The following is a 9535-nucleotide window of genomic DNA, read 5'->3' on the forward strand; positions in this document are numbered from 1 at the left end:
TAGCTGAAGTCCCTGCCCCACTGCAGAAGTTCAAAGGAATCCTGCTTTTCCTTCTGCATAACTTCCTGGATAGCCTCTTTTGAACACCTCTTCATGCACACTTTAGTCAGATGCACTGAGAGGTTTGCTTGTGTCTTCTTGCACACGGGGCAGAGCAGGAAATGCTTCCTGGAAGCACTGGGGATAAAAAGAAAAATAAAAAAGTCATGAATTAAGATTATATTTGATACATTACTTTTAGTTGAATAAATACACATTTCAGTCATCATCGACATATATACAGCAATATAAACCATTTGTGAACACAGCAAATGACAAAATAATATTCTACACTTATATTTAAACTAAGTTGCTTCAAAAAATACTTTTAGTTGTGTAATGGATGCAATTTAAGTTTTAACAATAGCAGTCAGTGGACAGAGACTTTTGCACAGTGTCAGTAAAGTAGAACAAGTTCATCCACAATTTCTCCAGATTCAAATGCAATAATAAATTCACCATAACTTACGACTTGGAAGGCATTCTTGAGACGCTGTTCAACAAAAGGTAAAATCTTCAACAGAATCTGGAGCTCTGGTCTCGCTGGAAGCAGAGGCAGAGTGACTTTACATATGCATGTCTCCTCTTAATTAATATACCATTCTGACTGCGTCCCACACCCCTGCCTCCCGTAGCCCCACACACCCCACCCCCAGTGTCACTGTGAGGGACACATTGCTTTCTTATGTGTCAGTCAGAGGAAGCTACCGCCATGCCCCGCATATCAAAATAAAATAATTTATCAAAATCACAAGAAAATCACAGTCATCAACTAAATACATCATGGCTCCTGTAATGTATTTGTGCATTGTGCTCAATTTCTTCCCCACAGTTCCATAGAGTTTTCTCTCTGCGTGATTCCAGTCAGCCATTGGTCTGTGGAAGAGCAAGCCACTTGTATTGTTTGACTAAGTGCCCACTTAACACCTCTGCTGCAGCTGTCTGATAGCTGCCTTCCCAGTCTGTTGGGGGACAAGAATGCATTTAAACTGAGGGGAAGATACTGAGATGCCTAGTGAATAAATTTCTATAAGTGCATTCTTGCAGTGATTTCTGCTGGATAGTCACGAGATGAATATGAGCTGTAATTATACAAGTTTTTCCAATCTCTAGATTAATATGGAAGATCATAATTTAATCCGATGATCGAAGGGCCAATGTCCCCATATCAGCTGTGGGTAATTTCCATGCCTGCCGCCTTCCTTAGATGTGGTAGCCATTTCCCAGGCTGCCTCTCCTGTACAGATCACTGTCATAAAGTCTATAATGCTCCTAATATTTTTGAGGGTTGCTCTATGACTGCTGGGGCAATAGACATTTGTCCGGTCCCTTTGTGGACCACAAATATTGTCCTTTAATTTGATGCACACTTTGACTTTATAGCCTCAGGTAGGAGTGCAAACAGAACTGACTCTGGCTGTCATGCCCTTCCAAAGTCTGTGTCCCCTCATCTCAGATGCTGATGTTAACTGTTTGTGTAAATGACCTGTGGGTCGCACTGGTAAAACTTGAGGCCTTTTATTGCCTAAATGGTCCTTGGTGTGATTAAGTATCACACAGGTATTTTGTATATAGCTCCATGTCAGGAGTGGGTACATATATATAAATGATCTCGGACCATACGATTATGCATTTATATTTTCCCTTAGCTGCATTTTTATCTTTTGCATACTGTTAGGCCACTTGGCTCATCCTTATTCCTAGCTGCATAAGAGCATAGTGCTGCTTTTCAGAAACAAAGAGGACATATCCATTTCATTTGCTCACAGCTCCCGCTAGCTTGGAGCGAGATTTAGTGAGGACATGTTAGTATATATGGGTTTTTATTATTATTATTTTATAAAGTAACAAATATCTATGTGACCTGCAGGTCAGCCACACATCACAAGCACTTAGTGTCAGAGTCCTCACTGTGTATGCATCCGCAGCCTGCTGGGGATGGGTGTCTGTATGTGTGTGTGTGTATATATCAAGGCTATATTGTAGATCACTGGTAAATGTTAATTGTGTTATAGATGTATATGTGTGTCTCTATGAAGATACTCAGGTATTTTATTTTCAGAATTTCAAAAAGAATTCCCTATTAGTTGATAGTGCAGACATTCGAATGAGCAAACATTTAATTTATCAAAAATCAAAGAGTTTTCCCACCAACCTGCTCATTGGATTAGTGTCATTAAAAATCTCCTGCAGGAGGCTGTAGCTGAAGTCCCTGCCCCACTGCAGAAGTTCAAAGGAATCCTGCTTTTCCTTCTGCATAACTTCCTGGATAGCCTCTTTTGAACACCTCTTCATGCACACTTTAGTCAGATGCACTGAGAGGTTTGCTTGTGTCTTCTTGCACACGGGGCAGAGCAGGAAATGCTTCCTGGAAGCACTGGGGATAAAAAGAAAAATAAAAAAGTCATGAATTAAGATTATATTTGATACATTACTTTTAGTTGAATAAATACACATTTCAGTCATCATCGACATATATACAGCAATATAAACCATTTGTGAACACAGCAAATGACAAAATAATATTCTACACTTATATTTAAACTAAGTTGCTTCAAAAAATACTTTTAGTTGTGTAATGGATGCAATTTAAGTTTTAACAATAGCAGTCAGTGGACAGAGACTTTTGCACAGTGTCAGTAAAGTAGAACAAGTTCATCCACAATTTCTCCAGATTCAAATGCAATAATAAATTCACCATAACTTACGACTTGGAAGGCATTCTTGAGACGCTGTTCAACAAAAGGTAAAATCTTCAACAGAATCTGGAGCTCTGGTCTCGCTGGAAGCAGAGGCAGAGTGACTTTACATATGCATGTCTCCTCTTAATTAATATACCATTCTGACTGCGTCCCACACCCCTGCCTCCCGTAGCCCCACACACCCCACCCCCAGTGTCACTGTGAGGGACACATTGCTTTCTTATGTGTCAGTCAGAGGAAGCTACCGCCATGCCCCGCATATCAAAATAAAATAATTTATCAAAATCACAAGAAAATCACAGTCATCAACTAAATACATCATGGCTCCTGTAATGTATTTGTGCATTGTGCTCAATTTCTTCCCCACAGTTCCATAGAGTTTTCTCTCTGCGTGATTCCAGTCAGCCATTGGTCTGTGGAAGAGCAAGCCACTTGTATTGTTTGACTAAGTGCCCACTTAACACCTCTGCTGCAGCTGTCTGATAGCTGCCTTCCCAGTCTGTTGGGGGACAAGAATGCATTTAAACTGAGGGGAAGATACTGAGATGCCTAGTGAATAAATTTCTATAAGTGCATTCTTGCAGTGATTTCTGCTGGATAGTCACGAGATGAATATGAGCTGTAATTATACAAGTTTTTCCAATCTCTAGATTAATATGGAAGATCATAATTTAATCCGATGATCGAAGGGCCAATGTCCCCATATCAGCTGTGGGTAATTTCCATGCCTGCCGCCTTCCTTAGATGTGGTAGCCATTTCCCAGGCTGCCTCTCCTGTACAGATCACTGTCATAAAGTCTATAATGCTCCTAATATTTTTGAGGGTTGCTCTATGACTGCTGGGGCAATAGACATTTGTCCGGTCCCTTTGTGGACCACAAATATTGTCCTTTAATTTGATGCACACTTTGACTTTATAGCCTCAGGTAGGAGTGCAAACAGAACTGACTCTGGCTGTCATGCCCTTCCAAAGTCTGTGTCCCCTCATCTCAGATGCTGATGTTAACTGTTTGTGTAAATGACCTGTGGGTCGCACTGGTAAAACTTGAGGCCTTTTATTGCCTAAATGGTCCTTGGTGTGATTAAGTATCACACAGGTATTTTGTATATAGCTCCATGTCAGGAGTGGGTACATATATATAAATGATCTCGGACCATACGATTATGCATTTATATTTTCCCTTAGCTGCATTTTTATCTTTTGCATACTGTTAGGCCACTTGGCTCATCCTTATTCCTAGCTGCATAAGAGCATAGTGCTGCTTTTCAGAAACAAAGAGGACATATCCATTTCATTTGCTCACAGCTCCCGCTAGCTTGGAGCGAGATTTAGTGAGGACATGTTAGTATATATGGGTTTTTATTATTATTATTTTATAAAGTAACAAATATCTATGTGACCTGCAGGTCAGCCACACATCACAAGCACTTAGTGTCAGAGTCCTCACTGTGTATGCATCCGCAGCCTGCTGGGGATGGGTGTCTGTATGTGTGTGTGTGTATATATCAAGGCTATATTGTAGATCACTGGTAAATGTTAATTGTGTTATAGATGTATATGTGTGTCTCTATGAAGATACTCAGGTATTTTATTTTCAGAATTTCAAAAAGAATTCCCTATTAGTTGATAGTGCAGACATTCGAATGAGCAAACATTTAATTTATCAAAAATCAAAGAGTTTTCCCACCAACCTGCTCATTGGATTAGTGTCATTAAAAATCTCCTGCAGGAGGCTGTAGCTGAAGTCCCTGCCCCACTGCAGAAGTTCAAAGGAATCCTGCTTTTCCTTCTGCATAACTTCCTGGATAGCCTCTTTTGAACACCTCTTCATGCACACTTTAGTCAGATGCACTGAGAGGTTTGCTTGTGTCTTCTTGCACACGGGGCAGAGCAGGAAATGCTTCCTGGAAGCACTGGGGATAAAAAGAAAAATAAAAAAGTCATGAATTAAGATTATATTTGATACATTACTTTTAGTTGAATAAATACACATTTCAGTCATCATCAACATATATACAGCAATATAAACCATTTGTGAACACAGCAAATGACAAAATAATATTCTACACTTATATTTAAACTAAGTTGCTTCAAAAAATACTTTTAGTTGTGTAATGGATGCAATTTAAGTTTTAACAATAGCAGTCAGTGGACAGAGACTTTTGCACAGTGTCAGTAAAGTAGAACAAGTTCATCCACAATTTCTCCAGATTCAAATGCAATAATAAATTCACCATAACTTACGACTTGGAAGGCATTCTTGAGACGCTGTTCAACAAAAGGTAAAATCTTCAACAGAATCTGGAGCTCTGGTCTCGCTGGATGCAGAGGCAGAGTGACTTTACATGTGCAGGTCTCCTCTTAATATACCATTCTGACTGCGTCCCACACCCCTGCCTCCCGTAGCCCCACACACCCCACCCCCAGTGTCACTGTGAGGGACACATTGCTTTCTTATGTGTCAGTCAGAGGAAGCTACCGCCACGCCCCGCATATCAAAATAAAATAATTTATCAAAATCACAAGAAAATCACAGTCATCAACTAAATACATCATGGCTCCTGTAATGTATTTGTGCATTGTGCTCAATTTCTTCCCCACAGTTCCATAGAGTTTTCTCTCTGCATGATTCCAGTCAGCCATTGGTCTGTGGAAGAGCAAGCCACTTGTATTGTTTGACTAAGTGCCCACTTAACACCTCTGCTGCAGCTGTCTGATAGCTGCCTTCCCAGTCTGTTGGGGGACAAGAATGCATTTAAACTGAGGGGAAGATACTGAGATGCCTAGTGAATAAATTTCTATAAGTGCATTCTTGCAATGATTTCTGCTGGATAGTCATGAGATGAATATGAGCTGTAATTATACAAGTTTTTCCAATCTCTAGATTAATATGGAAGATCATAATTTAATCCGATGATCGAAGGGCCAATGTCCCCATATCAGCTGTGGGTAATTTCCATGCCTGCCGCCTTCCTTAGATGTGGTAGCCATTTCCCAGGCTGCCTCTCCTGTACAGATCACTGTCATAAAGTCTATAATGCTCCTAATATTTTTGAGGGTTGCTCTATGACTGCTGGGGCTATAGACATTTGTCCGGTCTCTTTGTGGACCACAAATATTGTCCTTTAATTTGATGCACACTTTGACTTTATAGCCTCAGGTAGGAGTGCAAACAGAACTGACTCTGGCTGTCATGCCCTTCCAAAGTCTGTGTCCCCTCATCTCAGATGCTGATGTTAACTGTTTGTGTAAATGACCTGTGGGTCGCACTGGTAAAACTTGAGGCCTTTTATTGCCTAAATGGTCCTTGGTGTGATTAAGTATCACACAGGTATTTTGTATATAGCTCCATGTCAGGAGTGGGTACATATATATAAATGATCTCGGACCATACGATTATGCATTTATATTTTCCCTTAGCTGCATTTTTATCTTTTGCATACTGTTAGGCCACTTGGCTCATCCTTATTCCTAGCTGCATAAGAGCATAGTGCTGCTTTTCAGAAACAAAGAGGACATATCCATTTCATTTGCTCACAGCTCCCGCTAGCTTGGAGCGAGATTTAGTGAGGACATGTTAGTATATATGGGTTTTTATTATTATTATTTTATAAAGTAACAAATATCTATGTGACCTGCAGGTCAGCCACACATCACAAGCACTTAGTGTCAGGGTCCTCACTGTGTTTGCATTCGCAGCCTGCTGGGGATGGGTGTCTGTATGTGTGTGTGTGTGTGTGTGTGTATATATCAAGGCTATATTGTAGGTCACTGGTAAATGTTAATTATGTTATAGATATATATGTGTGTCTCTATGAAGATACTCAGGTATTTTATTTTCAGAATTTCAAAAAGAATTCCCTATTAGTTGATAGGGCAGACATTCGAATGAGCAAACATTTAATTTATCAAAAATCTCAAGAAAATCACAGTCATCAACTAAATACATCATGGCTCCTGTAATGTATTTGTGCATTGTGTTCAATTTCTTCCCCACTGTTCCAGAGTTTTCTCTCTGCGTGATTCTAGTCAGCCTTTGCTCTGTGGAAGAGCAAGCCATTTGTACTGTTTGACTAAGTGCCCACTTAACACCTCTGCTGCAGCTGTCTGATAGCTGCCTTCCCAGTCTGTTGGGGGACAAGAATGCATTTAAACTGAGGGGAAGATACTGAGATGCCTAGTGAATAAATTTCTATAAGTGCATTCTTGCAGTGATTTCTGCTGGATAGTCACGAGATGAATATTAGCTGTAATTATACAAGTTTTTCCAATCTCTAGATTAATATGGAAGATCATAATTTAATCCGATGATCGAAGGGCCAATGTCCCCATATCAGCTGTGGGTAATTTCCATGCCTGCCGTCTTCCTTAGATGTGGTAGCCATTTCCCAGGCTGCCTCTCCTGTACAGATCACTGTCATAAAGTCTATAATGCTCCTAATATTTTTGAGGGTTGCTCTATGACTGCTGGGGCTATAGACATTTGTCCGGTCTCTTTGTGGACCACAAATATTGTCCTTTAATTTGATGCACACTTTGACTTTATAGCCTCAGGTAGGAGTGCAAACAGAACTGACTCTGGCTGTCATGCCCTTCCAAAGTCTGTGTCCCCTCATCTCAGATGCTAATGTTAACTGTTTGTGTAAATGACCTGTGGGTCGCACTGGTAAAACTTGAGGCCTTTTATTGCCTAAATGGTCCTTGGTGTGATTAAGTATCACACAGGTATTTTGTATATAGCTCCATGTCAGGAGTGGGTACATATATATAAATGATCTCGGACCATACGATTATGCATTAATATTTTCCCTTAGCTGCATTTTTATCTTTTGCATACTGTTAGGCCACTTGGCTCATCCTTATTCCTAGCTGCATAAGAGCATAGTGCTGCTTTTCAGAAACAAAGAGGACATATCCATTTCATTTGCTCACAGCTCCCGCTAGCTTGGAGCGAGATTTAGTGAGGACATGTTAGTATATATGGGTTTTTATTATTATTATTTTATAAAGTAACAAATATCTATGTGACCTGCAGGTCAGCCACACATCACAAGCACTTAGTGTCAGAGTCCTCACTGTATATGCATTCGCAGCCTGCTGGGGATGGGTGTCTGTATGTGTGTGTGTGTATATATCAAGGCTATATTGTAGGTCACTGGTAAATGTTAATTGTGTTATAGATGTATATGTGTGTGTGTGTCTGTATGAAGATACTCAAGTATTTTATTTTCAGAATTTCAAAAAGAATTCCCTATTAGTTGATAGTGCAGACATTCGAATGAGCAAACATTTAATTTATCAAAAATCACAAGAAAATCACAGTCATCAATTAAATACATCATGGCTCCTGTAATGTATTTGTGCATTGTGCTCAATTTCTTCCCCACAGTTCCAGAGTTTTCTCTCTGCGTGATTCTGACTGCTGGGGCTATAGACATTTGTCTGGTCTCTTTGTGGACCACAAATATTGTCCTTTAATTTGATGCACACTTTGGCTTTATAGCCTTAAGAAAACTTTAAACTTAAACTTATAAAACTTAAGGCCTTTTATTCCCTAAATGGTCCTAGGTGTGATATCTGCCTTTCGCAGCCTGCTGGGGAATGGGTAACTGTCTGTGTGCATAACAGAGGTGTGAAACTGCCAGCAATCAAACAAAAGCCCTGGCAGCAAGAGGAGAATATCCTAATATTTTGTTGCATTGCTCTAAAACCACTGGGTTTATAATCAGTATTTTAAACTTTTTTTTTCCTCAGCACCTGGCCGTAGCTTATAATTGAAAGAAAGAAGCATATGGTGACTCTAATTTGACACAATATATTGGAGGTGTAATTATATGAGTTATACAACCTCTTGATTAATATGGAAGATCATAATTTAACATCTTGACCAAAAGGCCTCGACAGAGTCCTGCATGGTTATTTTTTGTCTCTGGCCCTGGCCGCCTGGTCCACCAACATGGATGGAGACTTAAAATTGCTAGTAACCTTCTTGTCTCTGGTTCTTACTTCACCGTAGAAGTCTAGTGCTTCTTGTGCTTTTAAAAATTTACCTCTGTGTAGTAAGTAAGCACGTATCATTACACCAGTGTGTCCTTTTCCAGCTTTGTAGTGAATTGCTGCTACATGATTGTCATCTTCACTCAGCCACTGGTCAAGATCTTCACAGAAAGGTTTAATAAGCTCTAGCTGTGGAGGATTGTAGTCTTCTGTGCAACTGCAAAACATAATTCCATCAAATTATTTGTTTATAAAAAAAAATGGTAAATGCCAAATTGTTAAATAGATCCCTTTAAGTTACTCACTGTGTATGCATTCACAATCTGCTGGGGATGGGTGTCTGTATGTGTGCCTCACAGAGGTGTTAAGCAGCCATCAAGAAAACAAAAGCCCTAGCCACAGCTAGACCAATGTAATGTCTCTGCCTTCCAAGTTTGCTGGGGGATAGGTAGTTTATGCCTTGTGAGCTATTGTAGTCTGCAGTGCCACACGGTGGTAATTTCAAAGAATGCATGTATATCCAGAAGTCAAAGACTTAGGCTGAGAGGGCCATTTACATTTATTTTAGCAATGTACCGATTTGCAATGTCACAGACAGTGACCCGACGGTTAATATGACTTAACCGTCGGTTAATTTAACCGACGGTTATTTATATATATATATATATATATAAATAACAGGGACAACGTTGCATAATGTACCTGACGTTCCACATGATCCCACCACTAATGATTATCTGACTGACAACTTCTCCATCCCTATCCCTCCAATACTGGAACAGCTAGTTTGGTAAAA

The sequence above is a fragment of the Brienomyrus brachyistius genome, unplaced genomic scaffold (assembly GCF_023856365.1).
Source record: "Brienomyrus brachyistius isolate T26 unplaced genomic scaffold, BBRACH_0.4 scaffold1089, whole genome shotgun sequence".
NCBI classification, from domain to species: domain Eukaryota; kingdom Metazoa; phylum Chordata; class Actinopteri; order Osteoglossiformes; family Mormyridae; genus Brienomyrus; species Brienomyrus brachyistius.